Source organism: Cyprinus carpio, chromosome B5, assembly GCF_018340385.1.
Source record: "Cyprinus carpio isolate SPL01 chromosome B5, ASM1834038v1, whole genome shotgun sequence".
Taxonomy (NCBI): Eukaryota; Metazoa; Chordata; class Actinopteri; order Cypriniformes; family Cyprinidae; genus Cyprinus; species Cyprinus carpio.
The window spans coordinates 776555-796599 of record NC_056601.1 but is presented as its reverse complement, the minus strand read 5'-3'; positions in this window follow the sequence as shown (position 1 = coordinate 796599).

Below are 20045 nucleotides of genomic sequence, written 5' to 3'. Positions count from 1 at the left end.
TTAGCACAGCCATCCAAACACAAAATGCTATCACCCATGAGTAAAAAAAACTAATTGCCCCTTTAAACTTCAAATCTGTTTGTGCCACCTATAGCAAGAACTGCAAACAAACTCCCCTTTTATTATTACTCTGAAGCAATTGTGATAAATGTGTAAAAGATTAGGAAAACTGCATTTATCGAATAGTTGTCAGTTTAGAGCCAATCGAAAATACACTGTGTGAATCTTTTCAGGATTCTTTGAATAGAAAGTTCAAAAGAACAGAACTTATTTATTCATTCATTTATCTTTGCAACCTCAGAAATCTATTTTCTATCACTCTTGATCAATTTATTGCATCCTTGATGAATAAAAGTGTTCCAAAAGTTTGCAATCTCACTGTTGCCACAAGCAGCGCTACTGGGTACAATAACATAAACAAATCTTTTTCTATGACTGCTTTTCTTTTTAGGTCAGCTACTGTAATGTCAGAGCAAGAGATTCACGAGAATATTGCTGGACGAGTTTGCTAAACTTTCAACACGTTGTTTGTAGCAAGCAACTCTTCCATGCCAAAAATATTCAAAGATAACTCAATCTCCACCTTGATCACTGAGGTTTGTTTCAATCAAAGTTGTGCAGAAATGTGTTGGCCATGTATTCACATATGCTTCTGGCCTTAATCTACACGCCTAAGAAAAGGGGACATGTGAAATCAGATATTCGTCTAAATTGTTGGAGAACAATACTGATACAGTCTCTGCTCTGAACCACTCGATCAAGTGCCTCGCGGTGCACTTTCCCTCCGAGCGAAAGCACTCCGTCTCACTCCTGTACTGAGTTAATGTAATGTATTCTAGCCGTAGAGTAGCTTTAATTTAATTTATTCAGAGTGATCCTGGCAGATGAGGGTTGCCTGGTGTTTTACAGCGAAGAGAAAGGGGTGGGAGAAGAATGAGAGCGACCCACGCTGAGGGTTTTGAAGGTGCAAAAGATTTCGAAGTCGGATAAAGAAGCGCAAAGAAATAAAAGTGTTTGGTTGCTTTAGCCCGTACCCTTGTGAAATCATTCTTTCTCTCTCTCTCCGTCGGTCTGTCTGCCTTTTTCTCTCTCCTTGGCTAAGAGTGGGCCGTTAAAATATTCATCTTATAAATATTTCACTCATATCTAATAAAAGCTTCTCTCTTCATTAACGAGGTGACTGGGGGAGCAATTGATCAAGTTTTCTATTTCATGGCATGAATATTCTCTCTCAGCCTCCTCCTCTCATTCTTTCTCGCTCCATTTTTCCCTCCGCCTGAACGCGTGATGTTTAGTTAGTGTAACGATGGTGGCAACCTCTCAGCACACTGAGTTTAATTCAACTTCTGCCCAATTACAGCAAGTGTGTTCCTCTAAGAGCGCGCTCACTTCTTTTATTCTCTTAAAAGCTTCAACTTTAAGTTCAGTCGCACAAGCGCTTGAGTTAAAAAGGGAGAAAAAACAACAACTTTCTGGCTAAATGTCACTTGCTGCTCCAGTCTACTACCTCTGAGGCTTTATGTTTCAGGTCAAATCAAGTCAAGTTTAATTTATTTGTATAGAAGGCTACTATTTAAAATATGCATAGCAGTTTTACAGAAAGTCATACTGTTATATCAGTTATATCTTAGTGCTTTAACATAGAGGAAGTTTTAGGGCTGGGTGATATATAGACAATGAAACAAGTGATCCTCCGAATTTTTTGATCTAGCTACAGTTTAATGTATTTACAGTGTTGTCTAGCACATATATCAGTGCCACAGTAAAATATGTAAATAAATACAGGCAGAAAATGTACTCACCCTCAGGCCATCCAAGATGTAGATGAGCTTCTCTCTTCATCAGAGCAGATTTAGAGACTTTTTTTGCATTACATCACTTGCTCTGCAATGGATGCTCTATAGTGAATGGGTGCCGTCAGAATGAGAGTCCAAACAGTTGATAAAAACATCATAATAATCCACAGCACTCCAGTCCATCTGTTAACATCTTGTGCATTGAAAAGCTGTGCATTTGTAACAAAAAAATCCATCATTATGATGTTTTTAACTGTTGCTTCCGTCTAAAAGGGTGTTTACGCTACAGCATTTTCAACTAGAAACCTTAATTTTTTCTGTGTTTTGGCCATTCGTTTACACGACAATGGCGTTTTGGGGGCCTAAAAATTCAAACTTTTAAAACTTGTTTCAAAGTGCAAGTTTTTGAAAATGATAACATTATTGTCTCTTGTTGAAAACGGTGATGTCATGTATTACATGTTTCTTTCCAAAGTGACATCGCCAGCTACTGCATGCATAATAAAGTGTCTTTTTTTGTGAATCCATGTGAACGGAGATCATTCTGACAATTTTACTACAAATGCATTTATATGTTTATGTACTTTAAAAATATCCTGCAATTGTCTTACTAACCTGGTATACTTAAAGTCTGCTAAATTTGTTCTTTATGCACTTTCATTGTGCTGAAGTTCAACTAAAGATAAACTGAAGTATATATGATTGTGCTAAAGTGGAACTACTGCAAGTGTACACTTTAAATATCTTGCATTTAAAGACCGATATTATTCAAAAATCATACAGTCCTCAGCAATAGTGACATTAAAACACATTTTAGGCTTAATATTAAGAAATATGCATTGTGCACAAGCAGTACTTTAAATATAATTTATATATCATTAAGTCTCAAGTGATATTGCAGTATCTGTTAATGGTTTTGAACTATTCTCAGTATAACATAAATGTTTTTTAAACATATTGCTTTGTACTTGGGGCTTACTGTGGTTGAAAATCGTGGTAAAGTTTTGGATGAAACTTTAAACAATTTAAACAGGGAGCTGCTAGAAAGTTTACGCATATGTTGTTGGCACAAGATGTTCCTTAGCCATCGAGTGAATGATTCTGAATATACACTCCAATAGCTTAACAGGTCGGTTTGGGCTTTTCCAGTCAGAGCCGGAGACAAACTGTTCCCAGACTGATGCACTAATGCCTGTGTCTCATGTTTGTTCTCCCCTGGGGATGGACGGGGGTTTGGATGAAGACCTGGATGACAGGAGGGTCAAGGTGCACTTCTGATGTATAAGCCTGCTGCTCATACATTGAGCTCTTATTGAATCTGACATTGTAGGATCAATAGCATTCGCACACACATAGTCACGCTGTTTGTTCTGTTTCGCATCCTGGAAGGGCTCATAAAGTGCCAGGCTAGGCACTTTTATTACAACGTTAATTAGCTGAATCTCCGGTGAGTCCTGTGATGGAGAGAGTAACTCCGTCAGCACTTACAGTATACTAGGTGGTTTCTCTCAGGTCCTGTAGGTCAGGCTGAACAGGGGGGTCTGTATAATCCAGCTCTTAGGTTTTAATTGCCGCCGATTGGATTAGTGTGTCGTACTTCGGCTCGGTGAGACAAGCTGTGATCCATGTTAATGGGGTGGAGGAGATCGGATCAAGAAAGTTCACGCCGCTAGATCTCATGATACGGCTCTGAATGTGCTGTTTGAATTCCCTTGACTTGCTACTGCGGACAAATCTTCTATACTGAAGGTTGTTGCATTATTTGATAGACTTAAATATCTTTATTGTGTAACGCAAAGGCATTCAACCAAAATAAATTTGCCGTCATTACTCACCCACATGATGCATTTTGAAAAATCTTTTGTTGGGCCTTTGCTTTACAGTTACAATAAAAGGATACTGAAGCTTTTAAACAAAAAGGACACAAAAGTTTGATAAAGTAGGCTAGTTTGCATGACTCATGCACATCTGACAATAGATTTGTGACAAACAGATTCTCTGATAATCTTCCCCTCAGGGGGTTGTTGTGAAACTGGCTTTGTGAGAAGTTCTGCTGATTTATTCAAAAGTTCTGACCCCAAAAAGAATTGTTTTGTTCATCATTGAACATCCTGGATTCTGTCATGAACTCTCATGAATGAGTAACTCCCCCCCCCACCCCAGATATTTATTATTAATATATGTATATTTTTATTATTTATTATGCGTGGTATTTAGGCTATGAAAATTCTTTTTGAATGCCAGCATGTTTCTCACACAGTGTCTTGATAAAACTTGATTATGCACAATGCATGCACCATTAAATTATAACATTTATGATGCAGTTTCTTAAAAAAATGTACAGATCATGAAAAGATCATGAATCATATATATATATATATATAAATAGAGAGAGAGAGGGGTGTGTGTGTGTGTGTGTGTGTGTGTGTGTACCTACTTAACCATATTTTGGGGACAAATTTGTAGCCAAAAGTGAGCTAAAAGACCTTGGGGAAGTCCTCATTTGTAAAACTGGTATAAAAATAAAGTAAACAAAGTTTTTTTTTTTAAATTGTAAAAATGCAGAAAGTTTTCTGTAAGGGGTGGGTTTAGGTGTAGGGCGATAGAAAATACAGTTTGTACAGTATAAACGCCATTACGCCTATGGAATGTCCCCATTATAGCTAAGTAAACGTGTGTGTGTGTGTGTGTGTGTGTGTGTGTGTGTGTGTGTGTGTGTGTGTGCCGTGAAGGATTTATACACAACAAGACAGGGAACAACCAACAACATAAGGCACATCCACTATAAATACAAATAATCAACATAAATATAACATAAATAATAATAATTATTATACTAATAATTATTACACAACTATAACAGCAACAGTGACGGGAAAAGAAAAGAAAAAACACAAGGAGCAGAAATCAATAGAAGTATAAAAAGACATCAAATAAAAATACATTAAAATAATAAATATTTTGAGATAGAGAGGCAATGAGTTTCAGACTTTCTATTTAGTTTTTTATAGTACTTAAAGCTCTGAAACGTTTTATGCCACAAAGAATTAAGGCAGTTCTGAAGGCAAAAGGGCGTCCAACCTGGTTCTAGCAAGGTGTACCTACTGTAATAAAGTGGCCAGTGAGTGCATTCATACATACATACATATGTATATAATGCAAATGCACACAGTAAAAATGGTATTATTGTGAAATATTATTACACTTTAAAATATCTGTTTTTCTATTTTAGTATATTTTAAATCTAATTTATTCCTGTGATGTACTGCCTGATCAATAGATTCAAAAATGGCTATAATAGTTGAAAACATGCTATAGTTTTAATGTCAAGCCAGATGTTGAATAAAGAGTCCGTGTTCCTCACACTCTTTCCCATGTGAGGATTAGCTTGATAAGCTAATAAGATGACTATTGTAAAACTACATTCCTAAAAATAAAGGTTCTTGAAGGCTTAGTGAAGAACCTTTAACATCCATGCAACCTTTCCATTCCACTAAATGTCCTTTATGGTGGGAAAAAAAGGGTTCTTTTGATTTTTATTTTTTTTTTAAGTTTCTTTACACTAAGTATACATAAATAAATGAATAAATAAATAAAAATGGTTCTTCCATAGCATCACTGTGAAAACCCCCTTTTGGAACTGCTATTTTTAAGAGTGAATAGAGTCATTAAAACATAATTTACAAAACCACATGTACAAACTTTCACAGTTGCTCAAGAATGGATTTTCTCTATTAGTGTTACCAACTAATTTTCAGGTGCAGTTGCTAAAGGCAGATCAATTTGTTGCTAAATGTTCCTAAATGCCATAAATCTAGTTATAAATCAGGTCATAAATCATCAATCTGACATATGGTTTATGAGAAGACTACTGTCATGATCTCAATTTTCAGATGAAAACGAAAGTTTCAAATTCGAGTCATTAGTAATAATTTAAACTATTTATTGAACAATGCATTCTTTTATCATATTGCTCCGTCATAATATTAAGAGGTGACAGTCAATGCATTCGGTGACAAAAGGCATCCACACACTGTATATGGAGCAGGACTGGGTTTAGGTTTAAGATGCTCAGCTTGCCTAGAAACACCCCTTACCTGAGGAAAATCACTGTAGCGTACAGACCTCGTGGTTGCTTTATTAACTTAATTTTGCTATCAGAATATCAGTTTGCATTCATGATCCCATTCGTAACAATTCTATTTCAATGGGTTATATGAAATCTAATTGTATACGCACTTATAAAGCACTGCAGCTGTTAAACTCTTAAACTCTTCTGCTCTATCAGCCAATCAATGGAGAAGGGCTCTGCTGATACCAGCGCATCACTTCCTGCTGACCTCTCTCTCGCTCCGTTCCTGGATGCCAGACGCTCTCGATTGTCAATCATTGTCTCCTCTTCTCGTTTGCACTCGCCCTTGCCACTCTTTAGTCAGTGAGAGTAAATTGTTTTGTGTGTGTGTGTGTGTGTGTGTGGCAGGGTGCTAAAGAAAAACATTCAGATTTCCCAACACTAAATTAGCATATTAGTATTCTGCATGGAGAGGCACTTTCCATCCCTCTCTTAATGGCTCTTACACATGCGGCTCCACCAGAAGAAGAAAGTCCATGACACGCTGGCCACATAATTACAGGTTGGTGATGGGAGACACGTGACGCTGAGGTGTGTGTGTGTGTGTGTGTGTGTCGAAGTGTATGCATACTGTTTTATGTCTCTTCTGGGATTCTGGAGGATGTGTATTTTTAATATCTTCAAGGGAACATATTTTCAAAATTTTCCTTACTCTTTTGGAAAAAAAATATTATAATAATAATAATCTGATGCAATGCTCTGACCCAGACCAGATCATGGAAACTAAGGTGCAAAAAGTGGGTCAGCTAGAAATCATCATGTTATGATCTCATAGTCATGAATGCATTATATGACCCCCCGCATTTACCCGTCAATGCCTATTTAGTGTTCAGCAGCTTGCCTCATTTTACTCCTAGTCTTATAGGTACAGTAGCAATAGCAAGTGTCAGACAGACAGTGTAAATGATCATATAAAATAAGATGTTGCATAAGATGTCGATTATACCCCACAGTTCAAAAGTTTGGATTTAGTCAGATTTTTAATATGGTGTCTCGCATGCTGAATCAGTTAGGTTTGTTGGATTAAAACACAATATTAACTAGAAGAATCTAAATCCCAAACATTTTCATTATCACAAAAATGTTTTTAATGAACAACATTAAAAAAAGTGGGCTAATTAAAATATTTCTGCGATGATGCAAACTTCAGTGTGCAGGATTATATTTTTTCTAGTTTATATATACAGTGTACAGTATATATATATATACACATACTGTATTTTTAAAAATGACAGATTGAGAATGTATTTCTGACATATCTGAAATATTAGAACATACTGTCCATTGTTATCAATGGTCCCTAAGAATTTAAAAGAAAAAAAAAAGTGACAGAAAAAACCCAAACTTTTGAATAATAGTGTAAGTGGACCTCGGGAACAAAGTGTGCGCTACAGAAGAGCAGAATAATCCCCTGTGAGCCCTAACCTCTATGAGTAATGTTTAAACACATTCACAGTCTGTATGTGGTCAGCGTGTGTTTCAAAGGCTCTCTGGATTTCTCCTCATGTGTGTGTGTGTGTGTGTTAACATGTCTGACGAGCAGAAGTCCCTCTGGAGATGCTTAATATCAGCAAACCATCTGGCATGTGAAACCTAGCTAAGGAGAAGAGTAAAGACGAAAGAAGAGGAGACAAAAGTGATGAGGCGAGCAGAGAAATGAAAAGGCGAGAGGAGAAGAAAGGAGTTAGGAGATGAGATAGAGAGAAAAGTGAAGGCTAGAGGAGAATAGATGAGACTGAGAAGAGAGTAGATGAGAAGTGAAGGAGATATCAGTATGCCGCGGCGTCTCTGTGTCCAATTTCAAATTCAAATTCAGAAGTTCACTCTCCCTCCATCATCATCCTCACACTCTCCTTTCTTTTCCTCCCTCTCTCTCTCTCTCTTTCTCTCATCACGCTCAATTCACGTTTTCAATTTTGAAGTGCTTTGAAGGTTGGCCAGCAAAGTCATCTTCTGAGATTGAACCGTAACGCTTATCCTTTCTCTTTCTGTGTTTTTCACTTCACTGCCATCACACACTCTCTCACTCATTCATTCTCTCCCTCACTCTATTGTCACCTCTTGAAAAAACAGTTTTTTGTTTGTTTTTTTGGACATTTGATATAAATCCTGTGCGACCCTCATAATCCTATGTCTACCACTGCTATACTTACTCTCAGATGATCTGCTTTCTTTCTTTCTCTCTTTCTTTCTTTCTTTCTTTCTTTCTTTCTTTCTTTCTTTCAAATGAGTGAAAGTCTGTTTAGAGGTTATTTTAGTGAATCAAATCAAACAAATCAAAACTATGGAGTCAGAAGAATGCTATTTATTTATTTATTTAAAGAAAATAATATTTCAGCGAAGATACATTAAATTGAATTTAACTTTTGCAGAATTCTGAATCAAAGTTTCCACCAAAATATGAAGCAGCACAACTGTTTGAGCATTAAATCAGAATTTTAGAATGATTTCTGAAGAATCATGTGACACTGAAGACTGGAGTAATGAAGCTGAAAATAAAGCTTTTCCATCGCAGGAATAAATTGCATTTTAAACATATTAAAATAGAAAACAGTAATTTTAAGTGTCATTAATATAAAAAAAATATATAATTTTTTTTGCATTTTTTTTTTTTAATCTAATGAACCTTTTTCCACTATAAAGAACCTTTCGTGCACTGGAAAGGCTCCATAGATATTAAAGTTTTTTCCATGGACCCACTAATTCCAATAAAGAACCTTTAAGAGTAAATAAGTCTTGTGAGTGAGGTCTTGATAGTGAATAAACAGTATAGTTGCTGACGGGTTGATTATATGACAACATGTAGTTAAAGATACACATTCTGTGAGAAGTAAATATTAATGAATGAAATATGCAGTGTTGTTGTTTAATGCTGCATATACATATACAGGTAAGCAAATGGTACACTTTTCACAAGAATTGTTTTGAAATGTATTTATTTATTTAAATGAGCTCATCATTATTTAGAATTGTATTTATTTTTATCAAATATTTATTCCTAATAAGCACTAAAAGAATCTTTAATAAGAACCAAAGAAGAATCAGCGAACAGAATTGTGATGTGATACACACACTATAGTGCTCAGTTTGAGGATGGTTGGCATCAGCCACTTGATCACTGTGCAGTTTTCTAGCTTTATTTTCAATAAAATGGAAAGAACAAACATACACTTTCTTTGTAGGATAATGCAGTTTTAAAGCCACAAACACACTTGTTCTATCCACCAGCTCTGAACTTTAAGGCATGCTGCAATATGTGCTATTGATCCAGACAAAATAAATAAATAAATAAATAAATAATCAAGGCTATATTTCAATAGAATCCTGACAAATTAAAGAAGAATGACTCTGTTTCTCTAATTTGTTGGTATAAAAATATTTCCTTGAAAACATTTTTACTAACTAACAACACCACTTTTCTGATCTCATGTCTCACATGCCACTTTTTTTTTTTTTTGAATGGCAGTAAAGTGTGCAGGCAAACGGAAGGAGAGAGTCATCACACTGATCCAAAGACAATATAGAAAGTAAATTTAAATAAAATGAAGGAAATGAAGGGAAAAATAAAAGGTTTAAAAAATAGAACACTTTCATTTGTTCTCGTTTAAACCAGAAGTTTTTGGTTTTGTCGTTTTCTATGTGGGACTCACATCCCTCGCAGCTCATGTAATTGTGTTTTTGCTTTACTGTCACCAGGGACGCATGGAAAATGAGACATTGCACAAGTATAACACAATATATTCACACCAGCCCAGTGCAGTTTCTTCAGAGCTGACCTGAGTAAGATTGAATCATTTAGGTGCTTTGAGAGCTATTGTGTTTACTGAAGTGAGCGTGTGTTTGTTGTGCTGCGGGTCTTTCTGTGTTAGTTGTACTCCGGGGTTTAAAGGTACATTATATCAGCTTGTTTGCTGCCCTGGTGGCTTACACACATGCACGCACACTGAGCCAATCAACCCAAGAAGATCTTCAGAAAGGAAAATTTGAGTCATCTAATTCCAAATCCTCACTGGCACTGATCTCGTCTACTGTATGTGTGGGAAAGAGAGGAGAGGAGTAGTTTGGGAGCAAGCCAATGCTAATTTATTTTCTGCATGTCTATATCTCAGCTCTGTAAACACACACACATAGCAATACTCAAAGACTTGTAGGTTAAATTTGCTTGTGACCGCAGTGAACACACCAGGCTTCCTCTAGCATTAATCCCAGAATCTCAACGAACAGACATACAGTTTTGTGCCCTGCAGACTCCGTGTTGTACTGAATACTAGTTGGCATGTGAATACTAGCCAGGGAAGTGGATGCGCATTCAAATCTCTGAATTCTGAATCTAAAAATGTCATAAGATGCCAAAGTGATGCCAAAGAAGAATATTTTGAAGTCCATAATGCCACTGGTATGAAACAGTCCAGGTGCAAAAAGATGATTGGAGAATTATTGGAATATGTTTTGTATATTTGTGAAATTTAACTAAAAATACTTTCTACATATATATATATATATATATATATATATATATATATATATTTAGTGTAACCTATGATGAAATATACTGAAAAAGATTTAACAAATAAATAAATAAATAAACTTTAAGAAGGTTTTGCTTGAAAAAATATTAAACAAGTGTTGTACAAGTGTCCTGATAGAGTTACTGAATACGTTTTTAAATGAATGATCCATTACTTAAATCTATGTTCTTTTTAGTAATATTTTTGTTTATTAATAGTTAATCAAAAAGTAAAAATGCAACAAGGGACTCCCAAACAAATGGCTCTAATAAGTTGGGTCTTTTCAGTGAAACAGCACACAACTAAAGCTGACTAACTTATTGAACTCTATTGGTAATGATGGAATTTGCGACCATAGTTGTTTTTGGGAAACGCACCGCAGTGTAGTTACTGACAGGTTGTTTGATGCGTAGTAGTAAATATATTTTCAGTAGTAAATATTAATAAACAAAATGTTACCACATGTGTTGTTTAATACTGTAATTAGATTAGGGCAATTATTTTATTGCACATTTAGTCACATTTAGGCACATTTTTTTTGTTTTTATTATCGCATCATTTGGATTTTTCTTTTTGTACTCAAATATGTATTCCTTATTTTTCCTTATCCATCCTTCTCCTTATTCATAACCATGATGGTTATTTCTATCTTCTTTATTTCATGTATTTTATTGGCATTTACTTATTTTAAATTTGACATTTAAGCCAACTCAAATCCAAACATAGCTGAATTCAGTTCAAGATATTGCTGTTAATCAGTTGTCATAATAGTTGAAGGGATACATTAACAGGCAAACCTTACATTAATGATGCCATAGAAGATAATGATTCCACAGCACAACCATCTTACTTTTATCAGCTGCTTACACACATTTTCAAAACTTTGCCTATTTCTTTTTTTTTTTTCAAAACATTTCACACAAATCCAAGAAATGCACACACAAACTGCAAAGTGCCTCTCATCTCTTGCAAAATGAAGCATTGCATTCAAAATATAACAATCACATCTCAAAAGCAAACATTTGCAAACACCTTTGCCATAATATTAATTCCTGTTAGATTTTTGTGTTACATAGTGTTGTGTTTTGCAAAAAGTGTTTTATGAAACTGAAAACCGAATTTAGGGCTAAGAATTAGTGCATGGTTTTGCAGATTTGGTGTGTGCTGCTGGTGTTTAAATGTGTCAGGTTTCAGAAATTGTGGGACAAGTAAAGATTCCATGTGTAAGCAGCTGAGAAAAATACACACACACACACACACACACACACACACAAAACTGTAATTTCTTTTAATGCCATGGGAGAACCGTGCATTGCCATGATGTCATAGGTCAGTCTTTAGAAGTTGAGGAGCATGTGGTTGAAAAGACATGAACTTCCAAATAACCACATAGCCGACCCTAGAAAACCCTGTTTAGTGAAAACTGATGCTTCAAAGAACCATTAAAGAACTATTATTTTAACACAGCATTTCTCACTACAACTTCCCTTCTCTCTTTTTGTCTAAATGTAATTCTCTCATCCACTTTAACATAATCTCTTTCTCCTCGCTCTCTTTTCGTTCTCTATTACTCACCTACCTCTCCTCCCTTACTCACTCCATTTGTCAGACACTCCTTTCTCTCCTTTAATCTCTCTCTCTCTCTGTCTCGCATACATCCCCCACAGTTCTCAGGTTGCTCGTAACTAAATCTCAGGGTGCTTTGCTTCCTTTCTTCCAGTATCCCAGAGTTCCCCTCCTCCTCTCAGCGTCTCTGCTTGAGTGTGTGTTTGTCAGCAGGTGCTCCGAAGATTCTGGCTTTCACGGTAGCTCAGGCTGTTGAAAAGCTCATACTGTATGCATTAGGGATAATGATGTGATGCAGAATGAGATAATCATGTCTGTGTGTGTGTGTGTGTGTGTGTGAGAGAGAGAGAGAGAGAGAGAAGGATCTTGCCCCCAAGAGTTTACTCTTCACAATAGCTGTAGTGTAAGCTTGGCAGAAAAGAGCAGTGAGTCATAGGCTTTGAACCGGGGTGTGTGTGAGTGTGTGTGTGTGCGTGTGAGTGTGTGTGTGTGTGTGTGTGTGTGTGTGTGTGTGTGTGTGTGTGTGTGTGTGTGTGTGTGTGTGTGTGTGTGTGTGTGTGTGTGTTTTGCACACTCATATGAGGTCCATCCGGAGGAAGCCAGCCTGCACTGTTTTAGTTCAGCCCTTAAAGTACAGCCTAAGAATAACATGAATGGAAATGTTCATTCTTTTCAAAGCGCTCCTCTGTGGTAAATTATAGCATAGCTCTTTAATCAGTGTGAATATTAAAGTAAAAAAATATTCCAAGTGGATGTGAAAGGGTTTATTAAAACGACGTTGCTTTGTTTTTCTTCTCGTTTTATTTTTGGGCACCTTTTTACTGATAAAGCCAACAGAAAGAGGACAGGATGTTATAAGGCAGATTCGAACCTGTATCTCTGACATGAGCACTAAGGCTCAATAGCAAGCGAGATGTAATGTTCCCACATTTGTCTGGTCTTAACCGAGTCGAATAGTGTCAAGTACAAAAAAGAGATGGTTTGTAACACTATTAGAAAACTTTTATTTAATTGTGTACATGCATTTATTTTGTTAATAACATGTATTTGATTGAAATTCCTTTTTAAATGAACCTTCAACCTTTTGTTTTTATGAAATTTGATGCAAAAAGATAAAAATAGTCAATAAACAACATACAGGTTGGGTAAGCTTTTGAACAAATAGAAAATAATAATAATAAAAAGAGATGCTGAGTGTTTGTGTGCATGTTAGTCACTTTCACAGTCAAGTGGTTAATTGTAATTTTATTAAGAGAGTGTCTATATATTTATATATATAGAAATGATAAATGGTCAAAGTAAAATACATAACTGTTTAAATGTTTGAGGTTGGATTATTTTTGTGAGAAAGAATAATGCATTAAATTAGATCAAAAGTGAAAAAAAAAGTTGCAAAAGTTTTAGAATCATTTTAGATGCATCAGAGTTTCTTCAGAAACATTAAGCAGCACAGCTTTTTTTTTAATATTGATAATAATCATAAATGTTTCTTGATGACCAAATCAGAATATTACAATGATTTCTGAAGGAAATCATGTGACACTGAAGACTAATAATGCTGGAAATTCAGCTTTGCCACCACAGGAATAACATTATATTGAAATAGAAAACTGTTATTTTACATTGTAATATTATTTCAAAATGTTGCTGTTTTTACTGTATTTTTACAGCAAATAAATACAACCTTGGAGAGACTTATTTAAAAAACATTTTAAAAATCTTACCAACCCCAAACTTTTGAACAGCTTTGTATTTAAAATTTAATGAAGAGTATCTGCTGATAATACCATTTTTATCATATAATATTTATTAAGCTGATCCCAAATCAAGTTTTGTCCTTTAAATAATTTATATTTGTACGCAGAGACAACTTCAACACTGCTTCAGAGGATGATGATCATAGATCATAGAGATTTCAACTCTGTACCTATTTCAAACTGGTTAAACTAACAGTTACAACGAGCCCCATGTTATAACCAGCTTCCCCACAATTTGCCATGCAGAATATGATATTGACTGAGATCAAACAAGGCTGTGATTGTGTCCAACCACACAGCAATTTCACTTTAACAGCACAATTAGACTATTTGTCGCTGGTTAGTCAACAGTGTATTTTTATTGGTCAGTCTGCATTTTCCTCAGCCAGTCATTACATCTTCATCAGTGATCAAACATAAAGATCAATAAAGTCCATCTTGATTGATCTCGGGAGCTCAGTGCAGTGAAACAAGTAATAATTGCAAAATTCTCTGGATCTTATTGGAATCCTATAAAGTCTGAAATATCTGGCCTGATTTGTTTTTGAAAGTGTGGCGTGTTATTGCGAGGACTTCCCTTAACTTTGTTGAACACTTGTAGTTCTGTTGATGTTCCTTTTGTCTCTGTTTGCTTTCAGAAATATCCTTGTGTTTGTTTGTATTAGCTTTGGGTTCACATATCACATCTGTTGTGTATGATTTTCTCTAGCTCTGTTCCTCTCACTCTGTCTTGGTCTCATGAGACTACATCGACTCTGTAGTTCATTATAAACTGCTTTAGCAGATATTCTCATATCCAGCACTGTGAGAGGAGAACAGCAAGACGAGTTGCTCTTTTCTGAAGAAGCATCCCTTATGACTTGTAATATTGTAAAGAACCGTGCTGTGTTAAGTCAGAGAAGCCCCTTAAAGACACTTTTGGATACTTACTGTAAGGCAAGACACAACAGAGGAATAGGGTAAAATAATAATAATAATAGTAATTAATATATTTCATCATTCCCTATAGTTGATTAATCACAGTGCATTAAGACAATTGTTTTGTATCACAAGTTTTCTTAAATGTTATGTTTGAATATGTAAATTAGGCTTTATCTAATTCAATACATACAGTGCTTGTTTCTTTTTTGTTGACATATTTACAATAGAGGGGATTTTGAATATACATATTTTTTATCAATCCATAAATCCTCCAGATCCTATTGGCAAATCTCAGGAACTGCACTCCAATAGTTTGAGTCTTACCTATCAGATAGGTCCTTCAAAGTATCTTGGAGAGGTGAGGTGTCCAAGTCGCAACATCTAACTACTGGGGTGCCTCAGGGCTCATTTCTAACACAAATTCCCTTCTCTGTCAACATGGCATTATTAGGTTCTGTCATTCAGAAACATGGCTTTTCATTCCACTGCTATGCTGATGACACTCAACTCTACCTCTCACTCCATCCCGATGATCCAACGATAGTTGCTCCCACCTCAGCTTGTCTAACAGACATTTCTTGACCATCACCTTCAACTCAACCTTGCTCAACCTTGCGTTTCATCACAATTTCACCATCCAGTTAGGCACATCAACCATAACTCCTTCAAAAACAGCCAGAAACCTTGGAGTTATGATTGATGATCATCTGACTTTCTCAGACCACATTGCTAAAACTATCCGGTCCTGCAGATTTGCTTTATTTAACATCAAGAAGATCAGGCCCTTTCTTTCGGAACATGCAACACAACTTCTTGTTCAAGCTCTTGTTCTGTCCAGGGTGGACTATTGCAATGTTCTCTTGGCAGGTCTTCCAGCCAGTTCTATCAAACCTTCACAATTAATCCAGAACGTGGCAGCAAGATGAATTTTTAATGAGCAAAAAAAGAATGCAAGTCACACCTCTGTTTATCAGTTTGCACTGGCTACCAATAGCTGCTCGTGTAATATTCAAGGCCTACAAAACCACCACTGGCTCTGCACCCCTTTACTTAAATTCATTACTCCAGACTTATGTGCCCTCTAGAAGCTTGCATTCTGCAAGTGAATGTCGCTTGATTGTTCATTCCAAAAAGGCACAAAATCATTTTTACAGACTTGTTCCCTCCTGGTGGAATGACCTGCCCAACTCAATCCCAGCAGCTGAGTCCTTCGCCATCTTCAAGAATCAGCTTAAAACACATCTCTTCCATCTTTATTTGACCCTCTAACTCTAGCACTCTCTATTCCAATTCTAATTCTTAAAAAAAAAAAAAAATACCTAAACTAAAACTAACTAGCTTTTTAATCTTTTTGTATTCTATCTGTTTTTTTTTTTATTATACAATTAACCAACGCAAAAAAAGACGTTTAACACTAGCTTGCTCTATTATTTTTCTATTCTATCTGTTTTCTTTTTATTTATTATATTATTTAAAAAGCCCATGCTACATGTACTGCGTTAAGCTAACTGAGACTTGTTATAGCACTTATATATCATAACTCTTTTGTTGATTTTTATTGCTTCCATTGTCCTCATTTGTAAGTCGCTTTGGATAAAAGTGTCTGCTAAATGACTAAATGTAAATGTAAATAAAAAAATACTCTCAACAGCCAGATTTATTTATTTATTTATTTTAAGAAAACTGATATATTTGAAAAGGGTGAATGATATATGAACAATCTCCCGTGCAAAAATCATCAGAATATAGATAGAAATAAAAATGGAAAGTTTGGAGCCACTGAAGTGAAGATTTCTGGCTTAGTGCATGAGAGAAAACTCATTTTGAGAAAATGGTTTTTAAGGATATGTGCTGTAATTGAAATCAACTGATGCAAATAGAAAAAAAAAAGTGTAATAAAATAAACACACACACACACAAAAAAAGTGTATTTTGGAGGTTTTCTTCTCACTAGTCTGAAAGAAGACATGTTATGAAAGCAAAATAGTTAAAATTTCAAAACTGACCAGTGTTTGAAAAAACTATGGTTTTGTCTGTGTTTCCTCAAATAACATGAACTGACGTTGCATTTTAGCGAAATACTGAACAAAGTGTCATTTATACAAAAGAAAATTAGCACACTTTTCAACCAAACATTTTTTGTCTAGCAAAACTTGTTCTCAGAAGTCACTTGGTTTTGAAAACATCTATAATACTTTAAAAATTCAAGTGTGTCCAAATGCACAGAATACATTTTGGGGTCAGAGTTTTTCAAAATTTAGACCTGAAGCCTTAAATCATAATCCTAAAATTAAATTCAAAATACAAAAGGATGACTGTGAGTGGACATGACAGTTCAAACAATGAGAGATTTATTTCAAGGAGCTTATTCATGAAGTGTACTAGGATTACCAGAAAAGTATAATATACTGTGAAATGTACTGAAATTTAACAGTGAAAGAAAGAAGTATGCAATCATATTCAATAAAACCCGGGAAACCAAACTATAGTGTTTTATAATTACAGTGATTTAGCAATCTTTGGCTGAACATCTGAAATTAGGAATCATAAACAACTCTGACAAGCTGTAAACACATATGCGTGCTGAAGTGACTCTGGCCAAATGTGTGTGCAGCAATTCATGGGGAAGGAGAATGGTGGAGTAAGTTTATCTGTGTGTGTCTGTGTATGAGTTTATAGATATGCACTCAGCGGCACTCCTCCTTAAATATTGTTTGTTGCAGTAATTATCTCTTTCATTTTATTTAATGAGTTCGAAGTCCCAACCCTTCCGGATGTCTTGTCTGATATGATTGGGATGTCAGTGCTGTACTGAAATGAAACATTTATAATACATTTAGAAGAGAAATACTGTATATATATATATATATATAAAAACAAATATATATATATATATATATATATATATAATATATATAGCTGTGCTATTAATGAAAGTTTTAGTGTATAGATTAGAACTATAATGATTTAGGTGATATAAACTACATGATGTTATTTTATGGTTGCATTAAATTAAATAGTTTAATTAATGATCGTGGTTGTACTGTATTTGTGTCATTGTTATTTGAATGTGATTGAGATACTACAGTTTTTACTGATTTTTTTTTTTTTTTAACCAGTTTATTTGTCCACTTCCATTTTAAATGTAGTTGAAGCTTTATATTTTTTTTATTGTGTGTTTTTAGTATTAGTATTTTGTATTTATTTTTGTGTGTAAGGCTTGTTCGAGGTGCATCAGTGCTGCGCAGATTCGTCTGACATCAAAGTACCACGAGAGTAATTTAAAAGTATCAAGAGTCGTCTGCTCTTCAATCACTCTCGCGGTATTTTGATGTCATACGTCGATCGGTCTGCGCAGCGCCGATGCATCAGACCTCGAGTGTCGTCATAATTTATTCGCGAATCGGACGTTACGGCTCGCGCTGTGTTCGATACTGCATTTGGAAACATGGCGTGCAATCTGAATTTGAAATCAACACCACCTTGTAGGCCTATTTTTGTCTCATTTTGGACCTTATTTTAGTTTAAAATCATGTGAGAGGAAATGAGCTGAAATATTATCTTCTTACAGCGGTTTTGTACATTGATAAATACAGCATTGAAGCATGACATTCAGCATGCGTCTCTTATGCGGCCTTCACTACAAAGTCGTATTTACAACCGAGAAATTATCCCAGAGGTTGGAAGGGAAGGGCGTGTCGATGGGAAACATGGCGCAAAACAGGTAATTAATGCTTTTAATGCAAATTAGGCCTATTGAAATAGGTATGTGCTGTATTTCATAAAATTAAGTCAGAATGTACAAAGAGAACATATAAATGACAGATGTAGCCTAAATTTAGTCACCTCTTTCACGGTTTGCTAATGCTAGTGAATGAATTTAATTGTCTTGGGTTCACAAGTTAATGTTATGCAGTGTTTTTGTTTTGCTTAAGGTAATTCCATGTAATTTTCACATTTTATTTAGAGAAGGTTTTTTTTTTTTTTTTCACAAATGCTAATATACTGTATAGTATATAAGTTTTTGTAAGCCACCCTTTTATGAACTTGTGATTGATTGTTTCTCCAATAGCCTTTGTGATAGCAAATGTTTGTATATTTAGAAGCTTCTACAATTTATTTATTTTTTTATTTTTTTTCTGATGTTGTGAATATATGGGCCTGTGTAAGCCAGATGGGGCTTCTACAGTATGTACTGTAGTACTGGCAAATGTAACTGTAATATAATTGGTTTATAATGCTGTCAACAGTCTTCAATTTCACTTAGCTGTCTATCATCTGACACACACACACACGCACACACACACACACACACACACACACACAGTATGTGCAGCATTGTCAAATCCCTCGCTTCTTTGTGCCTCTCTTTGGTTTTCTTCTCTTGGACAGGTTGTGAGTCACCTGGGGATTCCTGACTGTGCTTTCCCATTGTTTCTCTGTCCTCTCTCTTGAGAGGTCTTTCCTCAATCATCTCTTTTATACCCATGATGGAGAAGACTAGACAGAGAAAGGAAGAAGTTAGGATGAGTGAGGAAGAAAACAGTGGAACGAAATAAAAAAAAAAGGTCACAAGGCAGCAGAGGAGTGTCATGCACCTGGTTTTATTATATATATATATATATATAGTAAATATCTGACTTTAATGTGAAATGAAAGTATGAAAGAGTACATTGAGTTGTGCTTGTACAGCACAATGTCAAAAACATACTATGATATTCAGAATAAAATAATGCCATTCTGTTGTGGTTAGTTTCTTGCATTTAACCATTTATTACTCTATATGCAACGTGTTTCATGTGAAGGACAAAGCAAAGCCGGATGCTTCTGTTGAGTCGTGTGAAGCCTCCTGATTCTCAGCTTCTTCTCCTGAGAACACAACTGAAATAATGTGCCCTTCTAGAGTTTCAGTTCAATTATATTTGTATAGTGGTTTTCATAATAAATGTTGTTCCAAAGCAGCTTTACAGAAAATAGAAGAATAAAGAAGATAAAAGGGGAAGAAAATAATGCCTTGCAACCCCCCAGTGATCAAGTTAGATAATATTCTAGCTGTATCATAAACTGTGCTCCGATTTGCCAAGATAACAAAGTTTGCAATTTCAGAGATTTCAATACCTTGAACATATCTTATTGTAGCTTCAAATATTTCAAATGATCTGGAATATGCTTCAAACTATGCATCTTACAACTGTATTCTTTCTAAATGCTGTTTTTTTTTATTTACATTTGTCTCACTCATTTCAGTTTCTTTTGTTGTAAGTACATTTAGAGAGAAAAAAAAAAAAAAAAATCATCTGAGAGTAAGCTAATAAAGAGCCGTTCACCCAAAACTTGATGATTTGCATTATTCGCTCATAATGCT